Source organism: Vulpes lagopus, chromosome 2 (genome assembly GCF_018345385.1).
Source record: "Vulpes lagopus strain Blue_001 chromosome 2, ASM1834538v1, whole genome shotgun sequence".
Taxonomy (NCBI): Eukaryota; Metazoa; Chordata; class Mammalia; order Carnivora; family Canidae; genus Vulpes; species Vulpes lagopus.
Window position 1 is genome coordinate 123,154,969 of NC_054825.1, and position 16,327 is coordinate 123,171,295.

At 36.5% G+C, this 16,327-nt stretch overlaps 1 protein-coding gene across 2 annotated transcripts in view; it reads left to right on the forward strand.

Moving 5' to 3' along the window:
* The window catches only part of RSPO3 (R-spondin 3), an 84,840-nt gene that overhangs the window by 41,116 nt on the left and 27,397 nt on the right, over positions 1 to 16,327 (forward strand). The gene's annotated exons all lie outside the window — the stretch shown is intronic.

Below are 16,327 nucleotides of genomic sequence, written 5' to 3' on the forward strand. Positions count from 1 at the left end.
TCTGAAGCCTACTCCATACTGAGTACAGAGCCTGATGTGAGGCTTGATCTCATGACCGTGAGATCATGACCTGAACTGAAACCAAGAGTTGCATGCTTAACTGACTGAGCCAGCCAGGGGCCCTAATAGAAGTTTCTAATACTGATTTTACATTTGAAGTAGATGACCAGGGCATATTTTATAAATATAAGCATTAATGACATTTGATCCCCAGATATGTTTTATGGTACACTAACTTTATCAGATTATATAATCTATTAGATCAATAATAAATAATTCTGTGTTAGAGCCTGTTCTAAAGTCTTATGATTGCCAAGAAGAAATAGGCCATGTCATATGATGTTTTTAGGGTAATTTAGCTTCCATTTAGAAGATCTGCAGTTGTTGGCTTTTAAAATATAATTTTTCCACCTTTCTCACTAATGTCCTCCACTCCACTACCTACAAAGATGGCTTGTAGCTGGATAAACCTATTGGTAGTTCTACTGAACCAATAAATGATCCTCTCAATGAATTGCAGCTTGAAAGGAGTTTAGCTACCTCTGGAGTTGAACTCCCTTTGCTTTATTTCATTCATTCAGCATGGTTTTAATTTAATTTTTACTCTGTGGCCACACACCGTGCTAAATCTTGGGGATTCACAACTGAATAGGGTACCATCCTTATCCTTAAGGTATAATGAGGATCCAGTGGAGGGTTGAGATGTCTAAATAGATAATCACAACGTCATATATGAAAGGGAGATTATAGATACACGAACAAAATTCAGTGGGAACAGAGAGGTGAGTGTTGTGCAAACTTGAACACTATTCATTTAAGAAAGAACTTGGATCACTGCTACTTTGCAAAATGTCTTTCCCTCTACCAGAATAATTGGCCATTATCAGAATGTATCCAGCCTGCTGTTGCTATTAGTAATCAAGTAGTTAATGTGATAAAATTCTTGAAGACAAGGATGATTTTAAAGGGAACTTCAAGCTTTTGTAAATTTGTAGGAGGTTTTGATTAAAATTAGGTTTAAGGAATGAAAGTTGGCTAGTGAAAAAGGTCTTTCTGGCATTTGTTACCAATTAATTTAAAACATCTTAAATTTTAAAAGTTGGATTTGGAAATCAAATATTTCATCACTCGGCTTGTTGGTAGACTCCCATAGCCGTACATTTACTTATGTTTGCTAAATTTTCTCGATATTTAATGACTTACAGGTGGTCCTTGCTCATATTATTCTTTCACAAAGTTTCTACATTACTAACCAGTATTCAGTATATTTAACTTTTAAAATATAAGTGAAGAAAACCTTTCCCAGTAGAAAAATTAAATTATGATGCTAGTTTTTCGTTTGAGAATGTGATCTTCTAATATATTTTTCTAGGACCTGACTTAAATGTTAACAATGAAAATGTCAGTTTTTAAAACCGGCTATAGATAAGATAAATAATGCCACAAGAAGTTTAAAATAATAACCCGTGACATTAGCTTGGCTTAAAAGTTTCTTTTGGTCTTTTTGTGCTCCTCTTCGACCTTCGAAACAGTGACATTTTACATTCACAAAGAGAACTTCGTACAACTAGAAAAACTTAGGTGGTTCACATTTATAATTAAATTCCCGATTTAGTTCCACTTTTATTTAATCTTTATTCATCTTTATATACGTCTCAAAAATTTTTCTCAAGTGGCTCAGAAATTTAACATAGGAAGGAAACCACTCCTCCCCTGATTTCTTGCTTCTCTAACTTATTAGTTTTCTTCACTTCTCTTGATGATAACTTACCAAACATTCTTTGTGAACATGAAGAAACCAAATAGAACAGTAATAATGAACTCTGGACAAGCCACTATATCAAATATCATATCAAAATAATAATGTTACCTGCAGTCTTCTCATTTAGTTTCTGAGATATATATTATAAATATGTATGAAGACATATGGAGATAAATACTATGAAGTGAAAAAGGCTTGATTTCTTCTACCACTAAAATAGCTGTTAACCCAAGTTGCTCCTGACTGCGTATAGACTCATGAAATAAGATCTTTTAGGTTCATGGTTTCAGTATTTCTAGATGAGTAAGCTAAAAGATTAGGTTTTTAAAATAAAATCTAGCCTGAAAATCTTGAATTTAAACTTAAGTATATCATCCCTGTCTAAGAGGCTCACAATAGACAGAGGTAGATAACTCATATTTGGAAAAGGTATGGAGCATGTGTTCAGGATTTTTTTTCTGCTGTGTTGCAGTTGCCAAAGGCAAAGTCTCCAGGGAAGAATGATAAGATCCAGAAATGACTTTCCAAAATGTACACAAAGAAACTGAATCGGAGGAAGTAGTTTTTAGGAACAGAATGAATTCTTCAAGTTGTGAGATGTATTTTAATATATATGCTGAAAAAAAATTGGTTGCGAAATCTTATACACACACACTTTTTTTTTACTAACATTCTTCTCACATTTAGAATATAGTAAATGAATATGAGGATATAAATGTAATTTTATAGCCCCCTATATTTTTATCTGATGTACTATTTGTTTTCATCTTCTAGAATTTTTCCCTTACCTTCGAATCAGTTTTAACCTCTCCCTCAATTACCAGTTTTAATAAGAAATTAGTACCTTTGCAATATGTTCTAACTTGAGCCTATCTCAGCAGAAAAATCTATCTCAAATGTCAGATATATAACATATAAATTAAGAGAGTATAAAGGCTGACATATAGACTAGTCTGACATGTGCATTAAAACAGAATATTGAAATGGAAGTAAACAAGGAGAAGATGCAAGTTCAATTGTTGTCAACTTATATTGACTCTTTTTGATACTGGGCATCACCATCTTAGATCTAAACATGCTCCTCACTCATTTGTACGTTTGGTTAACTGAAGGGAATTTCCTCTAGATATTGGGTTTTGAGGAAATTCACAAAGAATGAAAGAACTGCTTTAGCTAATTGCATGAAGAAGATACCGATTAATTATGTGCACTGCATGATCTTGGGATAGAAAGGAGAAAGAAGAGCAAAGTCACAGAAGAAATGGGGCAGGGACTACTTTCTTAATTAAAGAAGAAATAGCATCCCTCCAAGCAGAAAGAGAAAGGGAACCATTAGAATATAAATACAGGGATACCTCAGAGGTACAGTGTGGGTTTGGTTCTAGGTCTCCATACTAAAGCAAATATTGCAATAAAATGAGTCAAATTTTTTTGTTTCTCAGGGCATATAAAAAGTCATGTTTACTCTACACTATCAACTGTTAAATGTGCAATAGTATGTCTGAAAAAAGTACATACCTTCACTTTAAAATACTTTATTGCTAAAAAAAAAAAATGCTAACGATCATCATGAGTGAGTCCTAATCTTTTTGCTGGTGGAGGGTCTTGCCTTGATGTTGATGACCGCTGACTGAGCAGGGTGGTGGCTGCTGAAGGTTGAGGTGGTGGTGGCAATTTCTTAAAATCAGACAAAAATGAAGTTTGCCACATTGATTGACTCTTCTTTTCACAAATGATTTCTCTGTAGCTTGCGATGCTGTTTTGATAGCATTTTACCCACAAATAGAATTCCTTCAGAATTGGAGTCAATCCTCTCAAACCCTGCTGCCGCTTTATCAACTAAGTTTACGTCATATGCTAAATCTTCCTTTAAATCTCCTTTGTTCTGGGATCTTCAAACACCTTTACCAAGAGTAGATTGCATCTCGAAACACCCCTTTCTTTGCTCATCCGTGAGAAGCAACCCCTCATCCATCCAAGTTTGATCATGAGCTTGCAACAATTCAGTCACATGTTCAGGCTTCGCTTCTCATCTCTAACTAGGAAAGCTCTATGCCGTCGTCCTCCAATATAAGGCTGTTTGGTCTGTGTTGATAATCCCTTGTTTAGTGTAGTTACCTTGGTTAATGATGTTAGCTAGGTCATCTGGATAACTTGCTGCAGCTTAGCATCAGCACCTGCTGCTCACCTTGCACTTTTATGTTATGGAAACTACTTTCTGTAGACCTCAGGAAGCAACTTCTGGTGGCTTCAAAATGTTCTTCTGCAGCTTCTTCACCTCTCTCAGCCTTCACAGAATCAAGTAAAGGTAGGGCCTAGCTCTAGGTTAGGCTGTAGCTTACGGAGATGTGGTGGCTGGTTTGATTTTCCCATCCAGAGCAATAAAACTTTCTCTATGTCAGAAATAAGTCTGTTTTGCTTCTCTTGATATTCATTCGTTCAGTGGAGTAGTACTTTTAATTTCCTTCAAGAACTTTTTATTTGCATGCACAATTTGGCTAAAGGGCACACTAAGCCCAGCTTTCGGTGTATCTCATTTTTCAAAATGCTTCCCTCACTAAGCTTAATCATACCTGGCTTTTGATTTAAAGTGAGAGACATGCGACTCTTCCTTTCACCTGAAAGCTTAGAGACCATCGCAGGGTTATTTATTGGCTTAGTTTCAATACCATTGTATCTCAGGGTATAAGGAGGCCCAAGAAGAGAGAAAGAGATGGGGGAACAACCAGTCAATGGAGCAGTCTGAGCACACACATAAATCGATTAAGTTTGCTGTCTTGTGTGGGCGCGGTATGTGGCGCCCCAAAACAATTACAATACTAACATCAGAGGTCACTGATCAACCATCACTGTAACAAACACAATAATAATAAAAAAAGTTTAAAATATTGCAGGGATAAATATGACACAGGGGCACAAAGTGAGCAGCTGCTGTTGGGAAAATGGAGCCAGTTGACTTGCTGAATGCAGGGTTCCCATAAACGTTCAATTTGTAAAAACAAAACAAAACAAAACAAACAAACAAACAAAAAAACCCACAGAATCTGTGAAGCACAATAAGGCAAGGTGCAATAAAGTGAGGCATGCTCGTAGATAAAATGTCCAGAGACACTTCGAGGGAAGAAATGTGTGGGATTTTTGCATTATTTAAATATAAGTCACCTTATATGCCTTCTCCAAATTAAAAACAAAGTTGTAAAAGTCATCTTGGTTTCCCATTAAGGAAAAGTGTTATACGTTAATTTATAATTGTTATTAATGATTTCCTCAAATACCAGTATTATAAATACGCATCATGTTTATCATGAGCGCTCTATCTAAAGTTACAGCAACAGCAGTATTTCAAAATCAAGCAAATAAAAAATGTTGAGCCTGCTTTGTTCCTAGGCTTGCTTCTCTTTTTGTTTGCTTCCTAAAATCTTTATAACAACTTTTCCAGGAAAGAAAAGTCCAGTTTTCTACAGGAAGGATTTCTATTAAATATTCATTCAAATTCAAAACAAGACATTTAGCAAAGATTCCCAGAACAGTTCATCAAAATCCAAATAGATGGATTCATTAGCTCAAATTTGTAGTATGCCAGTTGGCTGGAATATTTAAATGATGTCCTCTCCCCACCTTCACCTCGTGGAGGAAGACCAGCTGGCCTACAGACGCTCATCCTGTGTAAGCACTGGAGGATGGGAGCTTTCTGCTCTTTCCCTACACCCAGTTAAGAGACTAGCCCTCTGAGATAGGTCAGAGAAAATTCAAGAAAATACAGGGGAGAAATAATAAGGGCATTAGAGAGGGTTGTTCTCAACCAGGTGTGATTTTGCTCCCCAAGGGTAATTTCTGAATATCACAACTTGGGGAAGGAAAATACTACAGCATTTAGATACAGGAGGAATGCTGCTAAACATATTACATTGCATAGGACAGCTGCATACAACAAAAACTATCGGCTTAAAAAAAAAAAACAAACAAACACAAAAAACAAACAAAGAAAACTATCTGCTAATAGTACAAGCATGAGAAACCCTGCCATAAACTCAACAGTATCTCTCTGTTATCCCTTCTTGGGGCCTACCCAGCCCCTACTGAGATAGATTGTTTGTTCAAATTCTGGGGCAGACCATTGCCACCAATGAAAACCCTCAAAAGGTATGAATCTTTGGTAAGAAGGACAAGATGGTGGAACAGAGGGGGGAAATCTTCTTCCCCAGTATAATGGGAATAACCAACTTTATTAAAAATTAATATTGTTTAATTTAAAATTGTCTAGCACAAAAAGTATTCAAGTATATTTAAAACCTCCAAGAAAGGGATCCCTGGGTGGCGCAGCGGTTTGGCGCCTGCCTTTGGCCCAGGGCGCGATCCTGGAGACCCGGGATCGAATCCCACGTCGGGCTCCCGGTGCATGGAGCCTGCTTCTCCCTCTGGCTATGTCTCTGCCTGTGTCTCTGGCTCTGTCTCTCCTTCTGTCTCTCAAGAATAAATAAATAAAATCTTTAAAAAAAAAAAAAAACATCCAAGAAAGGTAGTATATTACAGTAAATAACACCCTTCAGTCTCAGAGAGACGTTTCTTAATGTAAATGTCCATACTCCTCTTAAAAGCTAAGCCACATTTTTCATTTAGTGTCCGCAGTGGAGAAGCCTGCGGTTGTTTAATCACTAGTAACCATGCTCTTCATGGAAACAAATTAGGTGGTTATACCCATCTCTTGTTCTAAACACTCTCCTATCTCTTAGGTTGAACCATATAAAATTGCCACTTTTCAAGGTCATAAATGGACCCAAATATTAGTAGTTTTATATGGTTTAACCTAATACTTCAAAATTCTTTCTTAATTTTGTTCAGTATAGAACCAGACCTAGAGCGTGGTTGTTACTTGATTGAAAGATTACAGTTTGCATATACTTCAACCTAATTTAAATATTAGATTCTTAAAACTAGTACAGATGCACTACTGTTTTTGAAGGATGGAGGCACCACTATTGATCTCTCAAGACCCCCATAAATTCGTAGATCATCTTCAGATCCTTTCGATCATGGTCACTCATGGTGTCTTCCCTTATTTTATTTGACTATGTTTTCTGCTTCTTAGCTATACTACTTAACTTTTATTATTTCTTTTTCTTTCCTACCAACTCCCATTGAACCCTTGAAGCATCAAATCTGCTTGTAAAGTCAATGGATAAATGTCAGAATTTGTTACCCAACCAGATAAAAGAAAGTCACAGCTGCTGTTGTATGCCCCAGTGCCCATTTGCACTGTTTCTTCTGACATTGGCATTACAATGGCAGGATCTTTGTGAGGATTCTCAGCTGCCCAGGTTTGTGATTTGCAGACCATGCCATGATCCTTTATATGCAGTTTACTCCCTTCTGTACTGATAAGCAAAAGGATGGTAGTCAGCACCTAGATAGATGTTGAAAAAAGGAAATGACAATTCTGTTTCATGCCTCTGACATGTTTGATAAACTTCTTGGTGTTAATGGAAAATCTCTGTAGAAAATGAGAAGCCTTTTATTTCATGCCTTGCAATCTTGGGCACTATACCATTTCTATCATTCAGCCAGAAGTTATGATCTCTTTATAATGAATGCCATGTTTATATCATTCTATTTTTGTCACTAAGATATTTGAGACCTTTTTCATGTTGGTCGAATCCATGTGGAGGAAATACTTACATGTTAGCATTATCTATGCAGTCCCCTCCTTGCTATGGTGATCCATTGATTTTTAGGCTTCTCTGCTGTGTTGCTGTGTACCTCAGCATCCCTAGTCTAAGAAAAGCCTTTATAATAAATTATCCCTGCAAAAAAAAAAAAATAAAAAAAAAAAATAAAATAAATTATCCCTGCAATTGCCTTATTTTCTGGGATTTGTTTGTTGTGAAGTTTATAAATAACGAATGCTTTTCAACCCATTGGTATAACATAGCACATACTGGTCAGTTAATTGAACAGAGTAGTAGCTGTACCATACAAAGCATTCTTCAGTCCCTAAGCAAACAGTGATCTGGCCATTGTTTAGATCCTGTGCACAAGGGGAAGTTGTTTGAGTTAGCTTTGGCTACATAACAAATAACCCCAACACATATTGGCTTAAAACAATAGCTGTTGATTGAACAACAAATGTGAGTAGGTGGTTCTGGCTGAGATCCACTGTGCATTCAGGCCAGGCTCCCTCATGCGGTTGGCTGGTTAGAGGACTGAGGAAATGATACTAGGTTTCTGTCATCTTAAGGTGGCTAGGGGATCTACAGGGTTCGGGGGAGGCAGGGAGTAGAAGGAACTCCTTTCGAGGTGAGGCTCAGCACTGGCACAGTTTCACTTTGACCACATGCTGTTAGCCTGTGCAAGTCGTAAGTCCAGTCCTGATTCAAGAGTTGAAGACACAGATTCCACCTTTTGGTGGGAGAAGCTACAAAGTTACTTTGCAAGGTGGCGTGCCTACACAGGGATGATTGAGAGCCATGACCGTTTTTGCCATCTACCCGTGTGGTTCTTTCTCGTGGTTGCACTTACATGAGTATCGTGGCTCATTCACTCAACATTGTTTTTATTAAATTATTATCTCTTCCCTTGTAAAAACACACACAATGGTTAATATGGGAGATGTTGTATTTCTGTTTCTATATATACAATATTCTGTTGTGCTTTCCGATTCGTAATGGGAATAATAGAAAGAATAAATAGAAGTCCAGGCCAAGGTACCTTCATACACTCAACAAATATTTACTGAAGCACCAGCTGTGTGCTAGGCTAAGGATATAGCATTGAACCAGAAAGGCAAAGGCCCCTCCCATCACAGATCCCTTACTGCAGATGTTGGCATCATGATGTCTCATTCCACAAGGGTAGTAACCCCCAATGATCAGCTCATTGGTTGCATTTAATTGTGTTGAGTTTTCATCTTTGCAATTTGCTCCATCAGTAGCGGCAGTCTTGATTGGAGCTCGCCAACACAGTCACAAAGACGTCCGTTGGTGCTGGCAAAAATGAAATATCCCTGCCTACGTTTGTGTTGGTCTCAAGGCGAGTATAAGTCTTTCTTCTGTGACCACCATGTTTATGTGCTAATATGTGTTTGTAAGATGGCTAAGTAGGGTTAAAGATACAGCTTGTGACTATGGAACAGAGCTGACTTAACGGGCCCTTTGGAGAAATGACCCCAAGACCTTGGCTTCATTTGCAGGCTGTTTTAGCCAACTAAGATCCCTGCCAATTAGGAGGGTTCCCTGGAGAGAGACTCACAGAGCATCAGCATAAATTTAAATTCTGGACCCCCAAATATAGTTTCCAAAAGAGTTTTCTTGTCCTTTGCTAATTACAAAATAAACATTTCTCCAGCAAAAACACACTTCCTCCTTTCATGCCTCTGTCCTCCTTCCCACCTCCCCAATACAGCCACTCCTTGAAACTGCTGGTGTTGCTGAAACCTCTTTGGCAGAGAAGACTCCCAACATTTGAAGGCACAAAAGAATTATTCTTTCTGTAGATCATTATCTTGTCCTCTTTCTCTCTACTCCAGCAACTTTTTCGTGGAAGTGTTACAGACTAACTTTGTAGATCGTTGTAGCCTGGCAGAAAGGACGCAGGCCTCTCGGGAGCCGGCAAATACAACCAGATCACAACTAAATTCTGTGACATCACTGAAACAGAAACATGCTCACACTTGTTTACATTAGAACCATATCGTATCCTGAATGGATTCATTGCATCATGAATGGAAATGCACCACTCAAATGGTTTGATCTTTATACATTGCTGTCAAACCAGACCCCAGGTAGGATGAGGTGTAATTTCTAATGATGGACAAATCTAAGCATGAAGTATCTAGCACAGTGTCTGCCACGGATGGGCTATTTATTATTAACATGTACAAAATGGGTGTAAATGGCAAAGTCATCAAAATCTCTTAACCCACTGTGTTTCTACTCCCTTCCATGTGTATTTCTCTTTCCACTTATTTTTTTAATTTTATTTATTTATTCATGAGAGACACAGAGAGAAGCAGAGACACAGGCAGAGCGACAAGTAGGCTCCCTGCAGGGAGCCTGATGTGGGACTCGATCCCAGGACTCCAAGATCACGCCCTGAGCCAAAAACAGATGTTCAACCATTGAGCCACCCAGGTGCCCCTCTTTTTCCATTTAATCTGCAGTTCAGTTCCTTTTACTTTTTTTGTAAAGTACCCCATTCCTCATGCTTTTTCTTTCTTTCAGTTTCTTCAAAAAACATTTGCGAATAAAGGTGGTTATTTCTCTAACAGAAAATCAATATATCAGTATATATCCCCAATTGATAAATCTTCTTTCACCGAGCTTACTGTTACCCCATCTGTATTTATCAGGACATTTTGGTTGAAAATGGCAGATTTCAAATTACTTTAAGCAAAAAAGAAAACGACTGGCTTTAGGCACAGCCTGCTGTAAGTGCTCAAACAGTATCATTCGGCTCTTTCTCATCATTTCAACCCATCCTGCTTCTGTTTCTCTCTCTTCACTGGCCTTGCTACAGCACTTCTCTGTACCCAGGGGGAAAGCTGGCTCTGTGCAGCCCTAATTCTACATCCACACTGTTCTCAATCCAAAAGGGTGGTGTGCTCCCCCTTTTAGTGTTCATTCACCCATTCTCACTGAAGGACTCAAATTGACCCTGCTTGGGTCACAATTCCACCCCTATGAGCCAATCACTGGCAGGAGAACTGGAGTCCCACAGTGGCCCAAATTGCATGATCGTCCTTGAAGCCAAGGGACATGTGGGCCATTTTAAGTGATAGTTCTACATAGACTGACAAAAAAAAAAAAAAAAAAAAAAAACAAAAACAAAAACAGATAAAACCTCCTTCGGAAAAATAAATTCAAAATTTTAAAAATTGAGAAGTTTATATCGTTCTCCAGGGTAATTAATCCCTGTCCAATATTAGTCATGGGGAGGGGGATGGAATTTAAGTAAGGAAGAGAAACCAAAGTTCTTCTCCCTCTATTTTAAACTAGGGAGGCATGTCCAGCATAATACTAATAAAATTTTAATGTAACTAATCTTTTTTTCTGATTTCTCTGGTTTGCTGGAAACCATTTCTCTAGTTTCATGTGAGTAGAGTGGTTCTGAAATGAACAGAAAAAGAAGCTACAATTTAAATGAGTGGTTTCTGGGGCTGATTTGTGCAAGTTTAAGTAAAGATGTGTCCTTTTCCATTTCTAGCTGCTGGGTGTTCTGTGTGAAATATACCAGGGTGGGTAATGACCTTTGCTTGATTATGCACCAGGTCACTGGCACTTTAAAATTAACTGAAACCTAATTACTGAACTCTTGTGTTTACACTGTGTATACACCACTCGGTCATAACTCTAGCCTCTGTGAGCCCAGACTGCCGTAATTGAGAAATATGCCTTGTAAATGGTTGTTTTGTTTATTTGTTGTTTCTTCTGGAAAAGCCTGCATTTCTTATTTTTGCAAAGGATCAGATTTAGGAAAGAGTTTCTGAACAGACTCCAGTTACATTTTATATCTTCGTGCAAGACATGTGCACTTTTAAATAAGAGAGTCCTTTTATTTTTGCATTACATGAAATGTATTGTCTAGAAGCATAATGCTCCTTATTTTTCACCGATATTTTGAATAATACCACATTTTGGGGCAAGAAAATATTGTGTCATACTAAACCCACACTTGAGAAATATGAATAATCGATAATTCCAAAAATAAGACATAAAGTATATGTCTTATTTTAAGATCAACAGTTAATATCTAATTAATTGCAATCTTATTATCCTAACTGGCAGAAATAGTAACCTAGTTTTCCATAATGTAATTAGTAGAATGCTAATTACATAGCCTATTACTTATATGAAATATGTATATATGGTCGTGAAATACCTCTCAGAATAAGAAATACACACCTCAAACATCTGATATGATGTATGTCATGTCCAACTAACTCCAAAATCATAAAGGGATTTGTTTTCTTACAAATTTTGTTTCGATAGCTAAAACACAGTTTACTAAATTATTTCTTGGGCAGACCTCTGGTGAATTCACACTTGTCCCATTTGTCAAATTTTGTTTTGAATGCAGCAGAAAAAGGGAGTTCTTATATTTAATTTCTCTCCCATAGCCCTTTGGCTTCCTACTATGTTGATTCCTTTCGGTCTCCCTCCTCCTGCCTTATCACCCTTTCCTCCCATCCCTGCAGACTTCCTCAGTTTTCCAAGAATTATCTGCTCATGGAATCACGGTTTCTTTTCATGTTCACTGAATTCAAAATATCATATTGAATATTTGCAGTGTCGGCTTGGCAAAGTAAAAAAATACTGAAATAGTCGGGAAGGCAGACCTATCTCGGTTCAATTCTGGATTTGCTGTGTATTGGGGGAATTTTTTAGTTTTCACAAAAGCATTGTTTTTTTTTAATATCAATAATGGTGTACATGCTAATTATGTATAGATAAAATAATGGAATATATATGAATTTACCATAGTAGTGTAATAGATAGTAAAGTTTGTTCCCTTTTGCTCTACTACTATAATAAAAATCTCTATAATGTTAATGTCACTTTCCATCAAAGGTGAAAGAGGTGAGATACATGATAGTATTTAAAATACAGGCTCTGGAACCACAGTATCTGTTTTTGAATCTCAGTTGTGTTTTTAACCAACTCCATAACTTTAAGCTAATTTTTTAGCCTCTGTATACCCTCCTTTCCCTCATCTGGAAAATGGGGATGGTGATAGTCACCAGATCACAAAGTTATAGTAAGAGTGTGATAGTGAGGAGTTAATGGGTGTGTAAAAAACTCTGAGACTTGTATCTGCTGCATGGTAAGCACGCAGTAATTGTGAGATCTGACATAAAGGATCCCAAACATTGGGTAGCTAATCAAAGGATGTGCACATTTTAAGTATTAATTTACCCTCCCTGATTATTTTTCAAAAAGGTTTTAACAGTTCACATTTGCAGTACATCAGAAATGCCTGTTTTTATTATCTTTGCCAGAACTGGATGTTGTTAGTCCTTCAAACTCTTGCAGTGATAGCCTATTGTCCTATTGTAGCCATGTTTCTGGCTACTAGTAAGGCTAATCACATGGTTATTAATTATTTGGATTTCTGTAGGGCCCCTATTTATGGGCTTTGCCCATTCTTCTGTTGCACAATTTCTGAATTGGTTGTGGGAACTCTTTGTATGGCAGGGATATTAATATTTTGTCATGTGTATAGCAAGTATTTTTCTATTCTATTATTTATTTCACTGTCTATAGTGTGTTATCTTGTCTTTTAAATAATTACAACTTTTCCTTCTGGGTTGCTGATTTTTAAAAAAATTGTTAGATACTGTAATCTTAAATGTGTGGGCACTTATCCAATAAACATTTGTTGGGCAGCAATTGTGTGTGAGACAGAGTGCTAGAAACACTAGTGTCATGTATTTGGGCATACATATGGTGATCCGTATATATAAGCTCTCTTGCCCTATGTCCCTGATAAACTTACTTGGCCTGGCAATGTCACTAAAAGGATATGTGTATTAGAACTAATCTTATTCCTCTTGGATAGTAGTAGTACCATATGAAACATCAGAATGAGAGAGTCAAGAGACCTTAGAGATGGATGGTTCATCAGTCCTCTTTGCAATAAATGACACCCAGACCTAAAGAGAGTAAGTGGCTTTGCCCAAGTGACCTTATTGAGTTGATGTTATTAACTCAATTTATGGTACTATATAGATATTTAATAATGTATCACTACACTAACTTTACCTGCTTTCTCTTTGTTTGAATCACTTCTTATCAGCCTTTTTTTTTAAACAACAAAGGAAGCCACCTACTTAGTTGCTAAACTGGAAAGAGAATCCCTCTTCAGTGAAATTTGCTAAACTGGAAAGAGAATCCCTCTTTAGTGAAATAGATTTTTCTCAGTGAATTTGTTTTCATTACCTGAGGTGACTTAGAGCTAAATATTCTGGAAATTAAACTTGGACATGAACTAATAGTTCTTCTTGGAAATGTGGTCTAGGAAGGGTCATCAAATGGGACCCCCCCCAAAAAAAAAATAATGAAAAGGCTTCTGATAGGGACTTCATAGGGAAAAGAATGGCCTTTTTGATGGCCATTTTACTGAGTCTTGGTTTGCTCCTGGTAATAGATTGCTGGGCTATTTATAGATAATTGCAAGGTGAAAAGATTGGATTAAAAAAGGAGTTTTAAAATGGGTTTTAGTAACAAAGCCGTCTGCCTTAATGAAATATTATGCACATTCCAATATATAAAATAGATAAAAATACAAGTGTTTGTTGTTGATGAAGATATGGAGAAATTGGAACCTTTGTGCACTGTTGATAAAAATGTAAAATGGTAGAGCCAGTGTGGAAAACAGCATGGTGGTTCCATGAAAATCAAGAATAGAATTACCATATGATCCACCAATTCCACATCTAAGTATATACCCAAAATAATCGAAAATAGGATCTCAAAGATATATAATGTTTATAGCAGCATTGTTCAAAATAGCCAAAAGGTAGTAGCAACCCAGGTGTCCATCAACAGGTGAATGGATAAGCAAAATGTGGTGTATACACCTACAATAGATTATTATTCAGCCTTTAAAAGGAAGGAAATTCCCCAGGGAATGAAAGGGTGGTTCAAAATCTGCAAATTAATTAATGTGATATACAGCATTAACGAGATGAAGGATAAAAATCATATGATCATCTTAGTAGATGCAGAAAAAGCATTTGACAAATTCAACACCCATTTATGATAAAACTTCTCAACAAAGTGGGTATAGAGGGTATACTTCAACATAATTAAGGCCATTTATGACAATCCCAGGGCTAAAATTAAGCTCAACAGTGAAAAGCTGAAAACTCTTTCTTTAAGATCAGGAATAAGACAAAGATGCTCACTCTCCCCACTTTTATTTGTCATAGTATTGGAAGTCCTTGTCAAAGCAGGTGGACAATAAAAAGAAATAAAACGCCTCTAAATTGGAAAGGAAGAAATATAATTGTCACTATTTGTGGATAAAATGATTTTATATATGGAAAATTTTAATGACTACACCAAAAAAAAAATAATAACCTATTAGAGCTAGTAAATGAATTCAGTAAAGTAGCAGAATACAAAGTCACTATACAAAATTTGGTTGCATCTCTATACACCAACAATGAGCTATCAAAAAAGAAAGTTAAAAATAATCCATTTATGTGCACTTCACTGCAACATAATATAATTTAACAACACAAAAGTACTTATTTTGATGTAAGGCTAATAACCAATAGCCATGTGCAAGAGTGCTCTAACGGGAAGTCAGTGCACAAGATGGTTTGTGAAATCTTATGTTTTTCAGTTGGATTAAGTAAAATCTGAACTTGACATTGTTGTGGACACTTTACTAAAGTAAAATAGAATTTTTTTAGGAAAATTGCTTAAATATCAGAAGGGAAAAAGTATGGCAGTGTGCCTCCCAATGGGCATCATGCAGGGTTATGTCGCATATCTTAATGTGTATTGCGCTGTAGCTGTAGGATGTTGTAGGGTGACAAGAAATAAGTAGCTGTGAACACTAGCTCTTTCAGGAAGTACTAACATGATGAGTTTTGTAGTTGCTTGTGTCTTGGTTTTTCCTCAAGTCTATATTCACTTTTATTAATTTATAGAAGTACAGCTTCCATGTTTGTCATCGGAAACAGCAAAACTATGGAAAAAGAGACATTCCTAACACATACACTGATACACATAACCTTTAACTTGTAACAAATGTATGACCTTGAATCATTTCGAACATCTTTCCTTATTATTAGTCCCACCTAATCCCCTGGCACAATGCTTTTTTTCAGGATTTCTCTCATTTATCTCTCCTTTTTGATTGCTAAGTGCATAATCTAAAATACTAGGTTGCAAATCAGCCTAAACTTGGCTAGGAGTTTAGGAGCTTAGGAACACTTTTTATATAAACTCTAAGGAGGTCAAATTTAGAAAAATCTCAGCTGCTGTACTTGGATCCCATGAGCCACTGACCATTTATAATTAATATTAATAAATGGCAGATGACAGATGTTTATTGCTTAACTAAAATTGTGTGTGCAATACTAAACTTTAAAAAAATAAGTTAGTTTAAGACCCAAAGGAATTGAATATATATATATATATATATATATACAGAATAATGAAAAGAATAAAACTACCAGCATGTGATCCAGAATCTTCTAACTGCACACACCTAAATTTCCATAGGAAACAAAAATATTTTTGATTCAGCATATTAAACATTGGATTGCCATGAAACTCTATTCCTTCAAATTAAAATGCATTTCTCTGGAAAGGAGGCTTATGAATCATTAATGTATTCTTAACTATCAATCTCACAACCTAAAGCCAAATTGTCTAACAAGTAGAGCTCTTAAAATCAGAAGTTGTAAAAAAGTAATATCAAAATTCTGAGTTAGTTTAAATCCTTATATTCCATGGAGCCTTATTAAATAATATAACAACCGGAAGAGAACTTATTCACTGGATGCTAATGAAGTAGGACACAGTAGTTCATATATCTAGTTATCTCATTCTGGGAACC